We start from the raw sequence: 18,507 nt of genomic DNA, 5'->3' as shown, positions 1-18,507 counted from the left end.
GTTAACTCTATCGAGAAAGAAAGAAAAGTGAACTAAAGAATGTAAAACAGAAGCGAATCGTCGACCACGATGGCGTCATCGCGATTTACTACGTACAATTGGCGTGTGCACCGTGCATATTGTTTATGTATGTTGAAAAGAGAGAGAAAAAAAAACAGCAAGTACTGTTATCATAATGTTGTATTATTTTACATGGCTCGTATTATAGCAACGTAATTGGGTAGCGTAAGTAGTACGAGTATACGTACTATAATATACTCGAGCAGCTCGCGCGTTTATTTAATTAGGGATATTTTTTTGCCCACTTTGAGAGTTTTTTTCTCTCTTTTTTCTGTTACGTCGTATACTATTTTTTACTCTCTTTTTTCGCCCCTCGCAAGCTCGTAATTCGTATAGTAAGTACGTTATATATGTTCGATTTATAGTCGGTGCGTCAGCCCGTACCTACGTTAAATTAGCTACATAATCGAGTAATCGAACCGGTTTACTTTTGGTTTATTTGATTGTTTTCCTCTCGACGACGACGACGACGATTGCGTTCTACAGCGAGAGAGACAAGGCGAAGCTTCCCTTCGTCGTCGAGTTTTCCAAACCGCGAAAACCACACAGTGAGTCGAAATGAAGGAAATTTTTCCGTAGTCGCCTTCGCCTATCAACAGGTGTGCAGAGTGTGGCGTTATAACGTGCTCTTACCCTGCCCCATGCCCCTTTCGCACCGCCTCGCGGATTCCAGCGTGAATTTAATGCCTGATATGCATGCGCCGGCGACTCGACTCGCCGTAATCTGACGTTTTGAGAGAAAAGTATCGTATGTATCTACGAGAAGGCGTGCATTCTTCTCGCTGACTGACGGTGGTGGCTGGAAGTGGATATCTTACGACTTACGACCGACCGAATACCGACTCGACTCGACTCGTCGCGACCAAATTTTCTCAACAAGTTATTACAGAACACTGATACGACGGACGTGGGGAGAAAAATTGGCCGAAAAAACCGAGAAATCCAAGTTGTGGCATTCGCGATGTGAGTGAGAGACTTAAAACACGTCGTCGTCGTAGTCAACTTTTCAGTTCAACGTGTAATTTTCGGCTCGCTTATCGCGTGTGCTGGTTGTGTGCTTTTTCAACACTGTGTTCCTCTAGTTTTTTTTCCTGTCTTTATCAGTATTCGCACGATAGTTCGACCGGCGTGACGAAGGCTCGTTGATATTTTTCCAAGAAATTTTTTATCAAAAGTTCGACTTTTTGGAAAAAATTTTTCCTCCTCGGTTGAAAATTTTTCGCGAAGAAATTCTCAAATTGTGTACGTTGTGGATTTTCGGGAGTGTTTTTTTCTGCTCTTTTCTGGATTGGAGCTTTTTTTGGGACCAGGTGAGTTTCGTTGTGTGAATTGTGTAATGTGTAAGGTTTTGGGTTCCCCTTGAATGGTGGCGTTTTTGACCCAGTTTTTCTTATCACTTTGACGTGAATTTTAAGAGAAAAATTACCTCGAAACTGGAACGAATTTTGATAAAGAAATTTATTCGGTGTAGGTGAGGTATGGTGGGGTGTGAATTTGAAAAACTGTATCGTTATATACGGGCTTTGATTAATGAAGCCTTCGAGACTCGAGTTGTTCAGTGTTAATAATTAAGGGTGAATGTGAAATATTCGCGCAGAAATGAGCGTAAATTTTTTAATTTGATTTACGAACCAACGAGTGGAAATTTTTTTCTGATCAACAAGTACCTACTTACTTGATACAGATACTATTTTCTCGCTGGTTCTATTTTTTTTTGGTAGGTAAAATTTGATTACCTGGTGCGATAAGTGCAACGATGTGTGAAAGGATAGAGATATCTCTATGACGTGTTCTTCCTAAGTCAAGGATACCTGATGGCCTCCTGACCGTGGTGGCGTTCCAAGATGGGCTACCATTTACCAGACAGTTACTTAGTTGATTCCAAGGGCGATAAATGTTTCCAAAATTATCACACGTGAGAGGAAACAGATGGAAGGAGGGGTGAAGGGAGAGGAAAACCTCGAATTCTGTATGATATTAGAGTTTGAAGAACGTGTTATAATATGTGTAACTACTCGTACTCGTGTAGGTAAGGAACAGATGTCCGGCTCTGGTCAACGCAGTGGTTGGTGCATAATTTTCGAAGAAGGGATATAGATAGATATTTTCTAGTGAATATGAGTTACGTAAGAAGTCTTTGACGTAGATAAGGTATGCGTGTGTGGCAGTGGTTTTTTTTCCTCTTTGCTTTTTTTTTCCAATGCAAATGTTACCTATGTACTAATATGCCAACCAAGCCAAGTTGCACGAAAGTATGTATGCGGTGTTGTTGTACAATATCGAATCGGTTTCCATCGTTTTTATCTAATTTTTACTCAGACTGGTTGAACGACTGGTCGACCTGACGACCCTCAGAGGCCCTATACGACTTGAAAGGGATCTCGCTGATATCGAATTTGATCGATAATGTGACAGGTTTAGCTGTTCCGCTCGGTTTGAATTGGTTTTTCTTTCATTTTTTTAATACAGGTGGTGGAAATTGGCGAATTTTTTCGCGTAATTGTTAGGTTGTTTTTTTCTAACGTGGATTGTGCAGAAAGTTGAGAAAATGGATGGAAAACGAAGAGAAATTGTTAATTTTCCATGTAATAAGAGAAAGGTCCTGGGAAAATGCTATTTTCATTTGATTCGAAGAGAATAAAAAAGACCAGAATGTCTAATTAATTAGTCGAGCTAATTCCGCTGTTGTTGAAGTCTTGTTTTTTCCAAATTTACAAACCAAAGTCCCGTTTCTTGACAAAATTGCTTAAAAAAGTTATGTTTTTTTTACCAACATTTCCAAAAAAATATGTCGTTTTTTGCCTAAATTGCCTAAAAAAAGTTCCATGTTCTGTCAAAATTGTCAAAAATTCGTGATTTTTCTCTCAAAATGGCCAAAAGGTCTCGTTTTTATGTCAGAACTTTCAAAAAATCCAATTTATGTCGAAATTGACAAAAAATTACTTTTTTTTTGTAGAATGGTCAATAATGTTCTAATTTGTGCCAAATTGTCAAAAAATTCTTGTTTTTTGTAAAAATTGTCAGAAAGTTTCATGTTTTGCAAAAATTGTCAAAAATTCGCGTTTTTCCCTAAAAATGACCAAATGGCCCCGTTCTTATGTCAGAATCTTCAAAAAATCTAACTGTATCAAAATTGATGAAAAGTTACTTTTTTTTAAAAAATTGTCAAAAAGTCCTAAGCCTAATTTATTGTGCCAAAGTTTTCAAAATTTTCTAAAAATTGTCAAAAAGTTTCTTTTTTTGTCCAAATAATTGTCAGAAAGTTTCATTTTTTGCTAAAAATTGTCTGAAAGTGTTCCAATTTCTTCTAAAACTACTTACTTATAGAACGTCACGTTTTTGCTGAAATTGTCTGAAAGGTCTCGTCGAAATGGCCAGAAAGATATTTTTTGATAAAATTGTCAAATAGTCGTAATTTTTGCTAAAATTTCTTTGAAAAATTCTTGCTTTACGCCAAAACATCAAAGAAGCTTTGATTTTTACGAAAATTGCCATAAAAAGACCGGTTTTTAGTCAGAAAGTTTCTACTTTGCTAAAATTGTAAAAAATTTCGAATATTATCCAGAATTTTGCAAAAACATCCTGGTTTTTTTTTGTCAATGTTGTGATAAAGTCTCATATTGTTTGCCAAAATCGAAAATTCAAAAGGTATTGGGTTTGTTTCTTCATGTTTTTTATTTTTTTTTATTTTTTCAAAAATGCCAAATAAGACATCTCATTTTTTGTAAAAATTATATCTACCAAATAATGCTGTTTTCTACTTGGGTTTTCTAGAATTTCGAAGGTGAAAAAAATTCAAGTTTTCTGGTAGGTACTCTTTGAAAATGAAAACATTTTGATTAGAATAAATTTAAACTCTCCTCTTCGTTAGATTGAAACAATAATAATTGAAGAAATCTCCAGCTAGGAATCCTGCTTATGTCGTCCTATAGCATGTGGTCTTCTTTGTTAAACACTTTGTAATATTCACTCGTCGTCGTCACTCCAAAGGTTTAGAAAAATTCGAACCCAACCCCCTTCCTCACCCCACCATATCACTTGAGTGCAGTTGATATATTCAAAAGGTCTGGAAAATTGAAAAAATTTAGAAATCAGAAAAAATAATTTCTTTGAAAGAGTAAGCAGCTAAGCACCATGTAGATTGCACAAAATATGTACTTGGAAAAAAAATTAATTTGAGTCATTTCTCACTTTGAAAAAATGAGTACGTACTACGTAGGTTTCATTTTTTTACCAGAATTGTAAAAAGTTCTAATTTTTGGCCAAAATAGCTCGCTAGCTGTCCAAGTAGGCCCGTTTTTTCCAAAATTGCTGAATAGAGTTTTTTTTCCTGACAGAAATAAAAAGTGCAAAGCAGTTCTGCTTTTTCCTAAATTAAAAAATAGAGGTCCAATTCAGACAAAATTGCCAAAAAATTCGAGTTTTTTCGCCAAAATTTTCGAAAAAGACACGGTTTTTGTAGAGTCTCCATTTGCATGTCAAAATTGTGAAAAAAATCCTTCCTCATATTGTCAAAAAAGTTTTGCTTTCTGCCAAAATTGTCAAAAAGATTCGTTTTGTGTAAAAGTTGTCAAAAAATACTTTATTCTGATCGAAATTTTATAAAAAGTCCTACAGTTTTTCGCCGAAACTACCAAACAAGGTTTTTTTTTCGATGAAATTGTCAAAAAATGCCTAATGTTTGTCATTAAGTTCCTGTTTTTTTCAGCATTGTCAGAAAGTATTTTTTTTGCCAAAATTCGCAGAAACAGAAATTGCTTTTATCATTTTCTCAATCAATCTTCGTAATTTCCATGCATTTTTTTTCATATTGTTTTCTCGTTAGGTAGATATTTTTGAAATGGAAACGCTTTTAGCCCAGAAAAATTTGGCTTGAATTTATCTAAAACCTTTTCTCTTCCTAATTAACCTCTCCCTCCCTCTATTTGAGTAAGTATAGCGGCATAGATTTTTCTTCTCTTCATGCTTTAAACAAAGGCATTTTTGCCAACAAGATTTGATTCTCGCTGAATTTGTGAACTGCCAGATGACTTTTTTTCAACCTTGTTTTTTTATTTTTTTCCAATTCAATTTTTATTTTATTTTTTGAAAGAGTGCTTTTGTTCAATGTTTTTGACACATGTTTTTGGTTCATTTTTTCAAAAAAAAATTCTGCACATATTCAATTTTTTCGGAAATGTCACATTTGTGTTTTTTGGAAACTTTCATTTTCCAATAAAACTTTTCATCAAAAGCTCGACTTTTTTGTGGTTTGGCCAATTGGGCAATGTACCCTATCACACTCATTAAGGCACTTCAATTTTCTAACCCGAAAACCTAGAGAACCTCCAAAGGGTTAAAGCAACATATATTCGCTACTTTTAATTTTTTACATTTTCGAGCAGTGGTTCTAAATTTTTTTGAAATTTTCGACTTTGGGGCCACCCCACAGCCCCCCTATGGGTTCCCCTGGGAAAATATCACCCGGGTCATTCCATGTCAACTCAACCAAAAAAAGGCGATTTTGAAAGTCATGTCTTTCGATTTCGCTCAAATTGTTTTTACAACATCTACCCACCCAGTAAGTAAGAAAGCCGCAATCAGTTTGGTCCCAGCCCCCTCAGGGGGCGGGTGGGGGGGCTTCCATTATTTCCACATTGTCTCGAGGTGCTCAACTTTAGCAGCCCATTCCTCCAAAACTATGATACTTTGATCAAAACTGATTTCACAGTTCGAAAGGGCATTAAATTTTGAACTTTTTAAGTATTTTGAAATTTTCAAAAGTTGAAAGTTGAATTTTCAATTTGAAAGTTCAAATTTCAAAATGGCGCTGTAAGTGGGAACTACCATTTAAAATTTTGAAAAAATTTCCATAGATGTACATTTTGATACTTTCTCGAAATATTTGGGTTTCGAGATGGCACTCGTTGACGGAGAGGGAGCACCTCCACCTCCAATTTTGGGTGAAACTTTCAAAAAAAATCTGGGACATGTGATATATCGAATTCTATGTTTTTGGCGACGCTGAACACGAATATGACGTCAGATTTTTGATTGAACCCCATCCACGGCCCCTAGGTCCTCCTCAAAGGGGGTAAAAGTTCAAAAAAGCGTTTTGTTCGTGTGACACATGGAATAGTATGTTTTTGGTGACGCTGAACACGAATATGACGTCAGATTTGTGATTGGACCCATCCACGGCCCCCAACAATTTTTTTGGACTTTTACCTATTGGGGGAGGTTCTGGGGGCCATGGGTGAAGTCGATTCGAAAAACTAAGGCAATATTCGTGTTCAGCGATATCGAAAATATACTATTGCATGTGTCACACGAATGTAACCATTTATGGGAGGGTCACCCCCTTTGGAGAGGTGCTGGGGGCCGTGGACGGGTCCAATCACAAATCTGACGTCATATTCGTGTTCAGCGTCACCAAAAACATACTATTCCATGTGTCACACGAACAAAACGCTTTTTTGAACTTTTACCCCCTTTGAGGAGGTGCTGGGGGCCGTGGATGGGCTCTTATCAAAAATTTGACGTCATATTCGTGTTCAGCGTTACCGAAAACATAGAATTCGATATGTCACATGCCCCATATTTTTTTTTGAAAGTTTCACCCAAAATTGGATGTGGGGGTGCTCCCCTTCCGTCAACGAGTGCCATCTCGAAACCCAAATATTTCGAGAAAGTATCAAAATGTACATCTATGGAAATTTTTTCAAAATTTTAAATGGTAGCTCCCACTTACAGCGCCATTTTGAAATTTGAACTTTCAAATTGGAAGTTCAACTTTCAATTTTTGAAAATTTCAAAATACCTAAAAAGTTTAAAATTCAATGCCCTTTTGAACTGTGAAATCAGTTTTGATCAAAGTATCATAGTTTTGGAGGAATGGGCTGCTAAAGTTGAGTACCTCGAGACAATGTGAAAATAATGGAAGCCCCCCACCGGCTTTCTTACTTACTGGGTGGGTAGATATAGTAATAAAAATTTGTGCGAAATCGAAGGACATGACCCAAAAACGTTGGTTGAGTTGACATGGAATGACCCACCCGATATTATTAATAGGGACCATCCCCTATAAGAAAAGGCCATTCAAGTCTCGAAGTAGCGAGGGGCACGAAAATGCCCATGATGACCCTCCTTCTTTGCGCTTTTTACTAAAATTGTCAGTTTCTGTCTTTGCCAAAAATTGTCAGTCTTTATTTTTATTGCCGAAAAATTCTCAGTTTTTTGCGAAAAATTGTCCAAAAGTCTTCCCTATAAATTCCGAAAGTTTTAGCTTTTTAGCAACTGAAAAGTATCGCTGAGTTTAATCAAAAAATTGTTATATTTTTACTACTCAATTTTTTTTTCAAAAAAATATCCAAAAATCTCACTTTAGGGTACTTATTTTCCAGAAATTAGATACCAAAAAGTTTAATTTTTCCTCCAATAATTCACAAAAAGTCTTGATTTTTGTTGAAATTTCATGTCAAATTTCTTTTTGCCAAAAATAATTGTAAAAAACTTCTCTCTTTGTAACAAAGTTTCCAAAAATAAGCTGTTCTTTTTGCAAATAATTTCCAAATTTTACTTCTTTTCGTAATACTAATTGTTTCAAAGCCTCGTTTTTTCCCAGAAAATGCAAGAAATGAGAAGACCCATTCTTTTTGTTAAAATTGTACTACTTAATCTTGTTTGATTTGGCCAAAAATCAGTTTTTTTTTTGGCCAGAAATTGCAAAAGTTCTTATTTTGTTGCTGAAAATTGTCAAAAAAGTCTCGATAAATCAACAATTATATCAACATTAAATATCTTGTGAGAAAGCAGGTACAATGCAGACAAAAATTTCTGAACAACCTGTACGCGGAATAACATCCTACCCAACCTTTTCACCAACTGCGAAACACGTCTCATCTATTGACACATATGATACCTTTGGATAACGTAACACTTAATAAGAGAAAAGCTAGCGTGTGAGAGTATCTCTAGATTACCCACTGTATACCCTACCTACCTACTCGTACCTTATTTATCAATGAGCAAAAAAGAGACTGACGACGACGATGACGGTACGAGGAAGCGTACCTACGACGGCCGTTGGCTAAAGGTCCATTTTGTAATTAATTAAGCTCGCCTTAATTTCGTTTCATCTCTAATGAAATCATTACTGGTACACATATCGTCGTCGTCGTCGTCGTCATCATCGTGTAGTCGTACAAATGAACATGGTAGCTCGAAAGGAGCAGAGCATTAGCCTTATACGCAAGAAATATCGTTCAAACGCGAAAACCATGTACCGTATTCATTTTTCACCGGTCAAACGATGCCGAATGCTTATCGTTGTCGCGTGTTGAGCAGCCATCACTACACGAAAGCGTATATCTGGCTCATCCCTGCTGCCTGCCTTTTCTGCTTTTCTTTCTTCCTTTCTCACGTGCCTTTTAAACGTAAAAATGGAGAAAGATGGAAGAAAAATCTGTCACTATCCGTTGTTGTCCGTTTTACTATCGTTATGTCGGGCTCGGAGTTACTGCGGTATCATTTATCAAATACAATAATCGCGTTTAATTCTTTCATCGTTTCGTATCGTCATGGTCGTCCTATCTGCCTCATCCTCTACTTACTCTCTCAAATCGCTCCTGCTCCTGTTATAGTCGCCTGGCGTTGGTTCGTGCGATTCGTACAAAGCTATATTCGAAAAAATGATAAACGATGCCCTCAAGTCTGGTTACACGGTCTCGTTCTCTCTTTCTGCTTCTGTTTTTCGAATTATGATGGGCGACGATGACGTCGTCGACGTCGACGCGACCGGCGAAAAAATTACCAATTTTCATTGTCTTAATACGTCGACGAGCCTCTCTTCTGAACGCCCAAGTATCATTTCGTCTCCGTCTCTTTCTCTGCTCGTCACCCCATCTATTCCTCAAACAGTCTATCTCGTCTAAAGTAATAACAAGAGGTTTGTCTGCTGTATACTCGACGTTAACGTTAATATCTATATCTTTTCAACTTCGTGCCCTTTTTCCAACCTTCCCTCTTTCTCCTTTCTACTCGAGCTGCGATTCTCTAATATCCGTATGTTTGTATAGATACGAGCAAGAAAAGAAAAAAGAGAAAGAAATTCTTGAGCTTTTGAACTTGGTCGTTGATGCGACGAAAAAGTGTGAAAAGACGAAAAAAAATACGACCTCTTATAAATTTATTAACGAATCGTCATCTTTATTATGTATTATACTCCTTATGGAACGTCTCTTTAGCCGGTACATTTTTGTGTCTTTTCTTCGCGTATTCGCCTTTTTCATCATCTCATCGCCGTGTTTTTCCTTTCATTTGCGGCGAATAAAAAAAATCGCCTACTAAGACGAAACGACTCGAACGATTTGTTAGCGTTTTTCAAGAATACGAGTAAGAAAAGGGCGCCATCGAGCTATTCGCGAGCAGCCTGAAAAATATTTCATTACTAAAACTCAATCTGCAAGGCCGGAAATCTTGCACATCTATCTCGGCCATATACTTCCGCTACGGGATGTCGAATTTACTAAATTTAAGAGTATATTATACGACATAGTATCATATTTTTCTCCAATTCTTGCTCCTCTCGCGAAGCGGTTAACGATGATCGTCGAATGATCTCGATTCTTTTGGATGCTTTTTCCTCCGTAAATTACGCGATAATAAAAGTATCATTTGTAAAGGTACAAAGTGTTTCGAAATTTTAATCCGCCCCTAAGAAAAACAACCTACCACTTCACCATTTATTGTATAAGACAATCTATGAAACAGCTAATGAGCCAAAAATTTGGGGGCTGACAAATCTTCCACACTCCAGAGTCAAGTTAGATTACTAAACTTATTTGAGGGATCTGTCCGCCCAAATTTTTGGCTCATTAGCTGTTTCATAGATTGTCTTATACAATAAATGGTGAAGTGGTAGGTTGTTTTTCTTAGGGGCGGATTCCACCATGATATCATAACATTTTCTTACTGAAATTTTTAATTTTTGTTCATGGAGTAGGTTCATTAGGAATCGTGGAGAGGGCGAGGTGTAATTCTTTTTTGAAGAGTTTTTTTGGAGGATATCAGTACTTTTTTTTCTATATTATTGTGATGAAGTGTTCAATCTAATAAATGAAAATAGCATTGGTGGCAGGAGCATGCAGAGAGTGGACAGATTACTGGACATTTGTCATTAAACTGACTGGAATAAAAACAGTGGGTTTTCAAGGGTGATGGGAGAAGGGGTTGACCAAAAATTCGCCGATCAGTAAAAAAAGACTTTCAATTTTGTCAAATAAAATGACAAATAGCGAATATAAATTTCTAAAATGAAATGAGAGATGAAATGACAAGTTTACCAATAATTGATAAAAATACCTATTAAAAAATATTTTCCTTTTTGAATTTTTTGAAGTTTCAAAATGGAATTTTTTAGTTTAGGAAAAGGATAGAAAAAATAACTGAGTGATGCGAGTGAAAAAACGTTCAAAAATTCAAGAGGTGAAAAACGATGTGTTTTTCAGGTTCCATTTTTTGGCTTCAAAATTTTGGAATTTAAATGTCAACTTTTTAAAAATTTAAATTTTGAAAATGAGAACCAAACAAACCTGAACAAAGTAAAGCAAAACGTCATTTCAAGAAGTAAAAAAAACCATGTTTTTTCAGGTGAAAAAATGTATCTTGTTTGTTTTAAATAAATTTGCATAATGAAATTTTTTCCATGTTTACTTTTTAAAAAAAAACAAGGGCAAAAGAAAATTTGTACTTTAGGAAGTGAAAAACGTTTTTTTACAATGTATTTTTAAAAATTGAACATGTTAAATAAAAATCATATTGAAAAAATCAGCTTACAAAATTAAAAATTGAAAAAAAATTTTTGATTCTGATGGGGTTCGAACCGGAGTCTACTGCGTGGCGAGCGGAAGCTTAAATCATTCAGCCGCTAGGCTGCTCAACGGTTTAGCGCATTTCAACTGCATACAACGCCGCCAACACGTGTTGTGCTTTAAATTTAAGGGACATTTTGATATTGAACGTTTATGTGCAATAATAATTATTATTGCGCATAAATGAAAGCTCATATCAATTGGAAAATATTAAAAGGCACTTCTGTGGTGTTTGAAGTATATGTGAACATAATTTCAACGTGATTGGGACTTTATTCGAAGCTGTAGCTTTGTCTAAAGAATCAAAAATGGCGAAAATTAGTATTATAAATTTACTGTTTCTTTAGACAAAGCTACAGCTTCGAATAGGGCACAAATCACGCTGAAATTTTGTTCAAATGTACTTTGAACATCGTAGATGTGCCTTTTGATGTACGTACATCTATCCCAGCTTTGGTTTGATTGTACTTTGGATAAATATACTGCTCGTTTTTTCAAAATTTGTCATTTTTCAGCATCTTTAGACTCCACTCAAGCTTGATGTAATTGGGCTACAAAGCTCAATTTTTGCATGAACATCAAGTTTGTGGTGGAGAAGTGCCTTTTGATACTTTGGGTCGATTTTGAAAATTTTTGGGGCCCAAAAAGGGGGGGTGCAGGGTCAATTTTCAAAAAAATTGCAATTTCATACCCTTAGTCAGTAATGGATAACAAATCAAAGCTATATTCCAAATTTCATCAAAATTGGTTCGGCCAATCCTTCAAACTTTGAGTAAGTGTTGAAGAACAATTTCGCCAAAATGACAAAAAAATGGCTAATTGAAACTTCGCGAATTTTTATCGTACAAAAATTATTCTTATATATTCTGAAAGGTATTTGAAAAATAAGAATAAAATTATCTATGCGTTTTTTGAATAAACGCATAGTTTTTGAGAAAATTGCGTTTGAAACTCGGGGAAATTGCATTACGAAATAGTTACAGAATATAACTCCATCTGGCGTTGCGCCGCCTATGGTTGAACGCGTTTCATTACGCGCTTGAAACCGTGGGAGGGCGGGGTGGCAACGCTACCGCGTCGCCTGATCACGGAGCTATTTTTGGTTTTTACTTCGAATCATTCATCATACGTATTAAGGGTTTCTAATCTTGAAAGTGGTACTATTTTTCAACATTACCTAAAGGGATTTTTTTCTCAATCAAGACTCGAAAAATTAAAATTTTCGGTTTTTTGGAAATTTAAAAAAAATGATTAAAAATTTGGTGAAAATTGCTAGAATTTGAAATAGCAACAAAAAATTGCTGATGAAATTTCAAAGGAAGTTGAATTTAAAAAAAAATATACCCACTCGTTGCGACTAAAATTTGAAGTTCCTTCTCAAAATTGGTGTCGTATTTTGAGAAAAAAAAAGATTGAGATGTCCCATTCGAATCTAACCGAAATTGAATTTTTGAAAAACCAAAAACAAACACGTTTAACCCTCACCCCCTCTTCCCTCCTGACCTTAATGCACCCAACTTTATTTTGTTTTCTATTCAAAAGTGCCCGTTTCAGATTTCTATGGGAATCAGATTTTTGACGAAAAAACAACAACTTTCCCCCCTCCTCCTTGCGAATTTCATGTATGTTTTCAATTTTGTATTTTTATTATAAGATCATTTGCTGTTCATTTGAGATCTGGAAAGGCTTGGTCTAGGATTTTCCTACATTGACTGTTTACAAAAAAAAAGTGATATTTTATCTCATTATACCATTTTTTTGTGTTTTAAACTTTTACAATTTAAAAAAAAAATTTTGCTCCTTTTTACTTATGTTAAAAAGACACTTGCAGAACAGTTTGAATCATATTTATAAAATTTCATTCAATGCTGATCATTTTTTTTATCAATTTTTGCAGTAATTTCGACTTTTCCAATTATTTTTTTTTGCATTTCAGAAATCTTCTTGTTTAATAAAAAAAAGTTTTTTAACAAAAGAATGTTCAAATTTTACTGAAAATCTAATAATTTACATTGCATAAAATTCTCCGAAATCAACGAAAAATTGCCTTACCTAATTGGCATAAAAATGATTGATAATAATGAAAATTTGATAAAATGTTGTCACAATTATGCTCATTTCCCGAAAATTGCCCAAGAATTACAAAAACCGATCTTATTTATTTATTTATTTATTTATTTATTTATTAATAGTCGGGGAGCCCACTTGAGGATAAATTGCACCCCCCCCCCCCGTCGATCCTCCGGGACAACATTTTTCTTAAAGGGGGAGTCCTAAGGAACATTTCTAGCCCTTGTACTCAAAAAAAAGTGGCCCTACTTACAAAATGGCGGCCATTTTGATTGACAGGTCAGCCGAAATCGCAGATTTTGCGTTCCAACATAAGACTTGCACAAAATTTTTCAAACTGTACAAAGGTAGATCGAAAGATCAAGCAAAAATTTATCACATGTCAAAATTTCAAGTGCTATAAAGTGCGTTTTTCGATTTTTGGTGAATTTTTGAAAATCAAATTCAGGCCAAAAATGAGGGGAAAAATCAAAATTTTACCAAATTGACCAAGAAAGCTGAAATTTTGGATACACCCTATTTTCGACATGCCAAATCGATTGGAAACTGTTTCAAACCGTTTTGAGTACTAGTTCTGGAGCTTCCAGCAGATTTCTTTAACTCGAAATTCCCTCAAAATTCCATCGAATTGTAGTTGTAAAGCTGAAATTTATTCTAAAAACTAATTTCAATACGCTACGAAGTCAACTGCAGGGGAGTTTCAAGTCGTTTTGGAGCCTCCAGCGATTTTTTGAAAATTACTAAAGCCTCCAGTAGATTTTTGAAACTTTAAATTTCCTAAAAATTTCATCAAACGCAGGTAGAAACTAGAAAGTCAAAATTCATTCTGCAAACTAATTTTAATACGCTACAAACTCGTCTGCTGGTGGATTTCAAGTCGTTTTGGAGCTTCCAGTCACTTTTTGAGAGGTCTTATGGTGTTTTTTGGAAAATTGAAATTTCCAAGATTTAGCTGGAAGCTTCAAAACCATTTAAAACCATTTGAAACCACCATGTAGTCGACTTCATATCGTATTGAAATTAGTTTTCGAAGTAAATTTCAGCTTGCCAACTTCATTTGGTAAAATGTTGCAGGAATTTCAAGTTTCCAAAATCTACTGGACGCTCCAGTAATTTTCAAAAAGGCGCTGGAGGTTCCAAAATGATTTGAACCTACCTGGAGTCGTCTTCAGAGGGTGTTAAAATTGGATCGTAGAGTAAATTTCAGCTTTCCATCTCCATTTGTAACGCGGCCAGCGATACCATACCATATGTCGGAAAACTTTTTTTTGAGATAATCGCGTTTTCATGGAAAAAGTCAGAAAATATCAAAAATTTTTTTTTTGTCGATTCATATACTATGAAGCCTATACTTTGGAATGGGTGTACCCACCGATCTCAAACACGTCGTTTTAGTGGTGAAAAACCGGTTTTACAAAAGTGCTTTTCATAAAAAAATGTCAAAAAAAAAAAAAAATATTATGATGTAAAACCATTAAAAGATGAAGTAAATCAAAAAAAAAAAAAAAAAAAAAATTTTAAAAATGTTACAAAAATAACCCAAACTTTCAAACACGTTTTTCTCAGAATTTTGGTTTTTGAATTTCAAAAAATACGCAACTTTGAAATTTTGAAAATTTGTCAGATTTTAATATTTTGAAAATCTGTTTGCACCATTGAAAAGAGGAAGAAAAACACTACCAGAAACCACAATAAAACGAAAAAAAATTTTGCCGACATATGGTATGGTATCGCTGGCCGCGTCACATTTGATGAAATTTTGTGAACATTTAAAGTTTCAAAAATCTACTGAAGGCTCCAGTAATTTTCAAAAAATCGCTGGAGGCACCACAACTCCCCTGCAGTTGACTTCGTAGCGTATTGAAATTAGTTTTTAGAATAAATTTCAGCTTTACAACTACAATTCGATGGAATTTTGAGGGAATTTCGAGTTAAAGAAATCTGCTGGAAGCTCCAGAACTACTCAAAACGGTTTGAAACAGTTTCCAATCGATTTGGCATGTCGAAAATAGGGTGTATCCAAAATTTCAGCTTTCTTGGTCAATTTGGTAAAATTTTGATTTTTCCCCTCATTTTTGGCCTGAATTTGATTTTCAAAAATTCACCAAAAATCGAAAAACGCACTTTATAGCACTTGAAATTTTGACATGTGATAAATTTTTGCTTGATCTTTCGATCTACCTTTGTACAGTTTGAAAAATTTTGTGCAAGTCTTATGTTGGAACGCAAAATCTGCGATTTCGGCTGACCTGTCAATCAAAATGGCCGCCATTTTGTAAGTAGGGCCACTTTTTTTTTTGAGTACAAGGGCTAGAAATGTTCCTTAGGACTCCCCCTTTAAGAAAAATGTTGTCCCGGAAGATCGACGGGGGGGGGTGCAATTTATCCTCAAGTGGGCTCCCCGACTATAAGAGCCATTTGCAGCAAATATTCTTGAAAATTTATTAAAAATTGTGAAATGATAAAAAATTTGCATATAAAACGAAAAATCAGCAGAAATGGCACGAAATTTTTTCAAAAGTTAATAACAAAATGATAAAATTATGAAAAATGTTGCCGAAATTGAAAAAAAGTAGCAAATTTGGCATAAAAATTAGACTTTAAAAAGTCGTCTTAATTTCAAGAAAGTAGGACATTTTTTTTATAAAAAGGCTAAGTAAGTAATTCTACGAAAAAAAAACTACCCCAAGAATGAAAGAAAATCTGCAAAATTGAATTAAAAATTATCAAAAATAACGATAAGTCTATGAAAAGTAGTCCCAATTGCGGAAAAGTAACATGACGTTTTCAAACAACAGCAAAAGGATGATAAAATCGGAAAAATGTAATCAAGATTTCATGTGTTAATTTGAGCATACATACTTATAAGAAAAATTTTAATTCAGATGCTTGAAAATTGATTAAACAATGCAGAAATTTTCCTGAAATCGAAAAAATTGTTGCATATTGGAAAATTTGCGGGAACCTAAAATGGTCTAAAAATATTCTGAGCTTGTAATGAAAATTTGATAATAAAAAAGTAAAATTCGTGAAAATCCTGAAAAATTGACGAAATTGACGTCAGAATTGATGAAAATGATGAAACTAGCATTAGTTGATGAAAAATATGACTATCACTATGATACATGTGAAATTCAAGTGATGAAATAAATCACCAAAACTGTGAAAATCGGACCCCAGATACCGAAAATTCTTAATAATTCATCAAATTGAAATGCACGAAAATTGTTGAAAATAAAGCAATACAATCAATCATACTAAATCATCAGGTTTGTGCAAAATGTTGCAAGTGCCATCTGTCAGCTATACGTCATCTCAAATTTTGAGCAGCAGTTTCAGATATTTTTGGAATCATTTTGATTTTTATTTTGCGATTAGATGTGTTCAAAATTGCTCTTCAGCACATTAAAATCAATATTGGATTTTTTTTTTTTTTTTAAATTTGAAAGAGCTTACAAAGAAATATCGGCTTAATAGCCTCAACAAGACGTGGGTAAAATTTCGAATTTTTAGGTTATGCATGACACCTTCAATGCAGACTGAAAATTTGACCAATTTGATGGTTTTGAGAACCTCATGAACTCGACGAAAACGACTTTTTAAAAAATATTTGAGGATTCTTCAATTTTTTTCAACTTTGAGCTCTCACCGGAGAGGTTTTTGAAGTTTTTAGGAAGCCTTTTCGAGGTATTTGGCCATGATTTTTATTGGATGAACAAAATTCCATCAAATATTTAAAAAAAAAAAAAAAAAAAAATTGAAAAACGACCCACATTTTTGATTATTTTTATCTTGAAAATTTCTGACTAAAGGGGGTATCAATGAGTGCAACTCTGTTTGTAGTTACTAAAATTAATTTTACTATTCCAAACACTCTAATTTCAGTCAATGGAAAGCGGCTTTCAAATTTTCTAATTGCAATTAAAAATCCAAAAAGTGATCTTTCGAATGCCTTTTAGCATTCCAAAGCCTTAATCTGCTTGCTTTTTTTTGTAGCATTCTCTTCGATTTTGTGATATTTTATTTTCATATCTTTGTATCTGGTCAGTCTTGCTTGCAAATGTGAAAAATCCACAGATCCGCGTGAAAATAAATCCCTCAATCCATTTGCATCTCCTGATGTTCGATCTCTCATCTTGCAATTTTTTTCCCTTAAGCCAACGTAAGCTAACCTTGTGCATGAAGAACTCTCCTTCTCCTTACCCTCACCTCTGCAGCTGAGCCCTACAACCTCTTCCTCTTATCCGCTTCACAGCCATAACGCACTCTCTAAGCTCGGGGTATCCTTGACGGGCTCTAGTAGTGCGATATCCGCGTAAAGTCTCTACAACATCATAGATCATGGCATACGAAACATCTGTCATCGCGAACTACGCGGTTTCGTGTCTCCAGGGAAAAACTGGCGACGTCGACTCTCTCGACTCGGTGCGAGAAAAAGCGAAAAAAAATACCTACTTTCGATAAACTCGTCGCATGTGTAGCCTACCTATATGAAGTATAATGCCTAGACCTCTGTAGCTATTCGCTGGGCGACCGCATCGGTATTTCGGGTCGAGGTATCATCATCTTGCTTACGTCGAGTAAGCCAGCTTTATAGGTACTCTTCTTCGCGTGTATTACGATACATATATTATTACTATAAACGAGAATAATGTAAAAATATCGCCTATTCTTGCGAAATTCACGACGTAGTAGTATATTTGCCTTCCACCTGAGATGTTAGTCGGTAGCTAGGTAGGTATCAGGTACTACATAGCTAGGTATAGTAGGTTCTCGTAAATTACCCGCGGATAACGCGTCAACAACGTCGGAACGCGGTAGTAAGCCTACCCAACCAGCTGAATAAACTGACAAAAATTTTTATTTATTGACTTAAAAACCTGGTGGTAAAATTAAGTCAGCTTTGGGCTCCTTTCGCGATCTCTTCTTCTTATATATTTAAAAGCCTCCAACAGTGTGCTATACCTACCTAGTATATATCTAAATGTGTTCTTGGTGAGACTTTTACTAGGTATGGAAAACCTGTGTGTATAAAAATACGTCTTTGCTGTGGGTATTTTTTTTTAATTACAGTGCCAGAGAGAGTTATGAGCTTGTTTTTAATTTTTTTCAGTAAGTACATAAATGACGTACATAAACCTATGTAGACCGACTCACAATCGTGTACACCGAGTTCTCTGATGATTGTCAATGAATCTTCGAACTGGAATTTGAGTTTCGTATTTGTATGTTACGTCTAAGTACGTGCAAACATTTGTATTACGTGCTACTGCTAATAATTAGACAATACAGACGTAGTATAGAACTTGGAAGTCAACAATGTTTATTTGGAAAATTAACAAAATTTGGTGCATTGATATTAATTTCAAGTTTGCAAAAAAAAAATTAAGAGATTTGATCAGACTCGAGATATAGGTAGAAATTTTTTTTGAAAATGTTCCAAAATTGGACAATTTTTTTTTACTTGATAGCATTTTTTGAAATATTTCTAATGATTACCAAAATAATGTCAAGTGTCTTCCAAGTA

The 18,507-nt window shown here is 35.0% G+C and overlaps 1 protein-coding gene across 1 annotated transcript in view; it reads left to right on the top strand.

Moving 5' to 3' along the window:
• Positions 1–231: 231 nt before the first annotated feature.
• LOC135849512 (G-protein coupled receptor dmsr-1-like) overlaps positions 232–18,507 on the top strand; it is a 387,918-nt gene continuing 369,642 nt past the window's right edge. The window contains exon 1 of the mRNA XM_065369987.1: positions 232–1,370. The gene's annotated coding sequence lies outside the window, so the exon portion shown is untranslated. The remainder of the gene's footprint in view (positions 1,371–18,507) is intronic.

The sequence above is a fragment of the Planococcus citri genome, chromosome 5 (assembly GCF_950023065.1).
Source record: "Planococcus citri chromosome 5, ihPlaCitr1.1, whole genome shotgun sequence".
NCBI classification, from domain to species: Eukaryota; Metazoa; Arthropoda; class Insecta; order Hemiptera; family Pseudococcidae; genus Planococcus; species Planococcus citri.
Note: the sequence above shows the minus strand (reverse complement) of the source record. Positions and strands in the feature narration are given on the sequence as shown.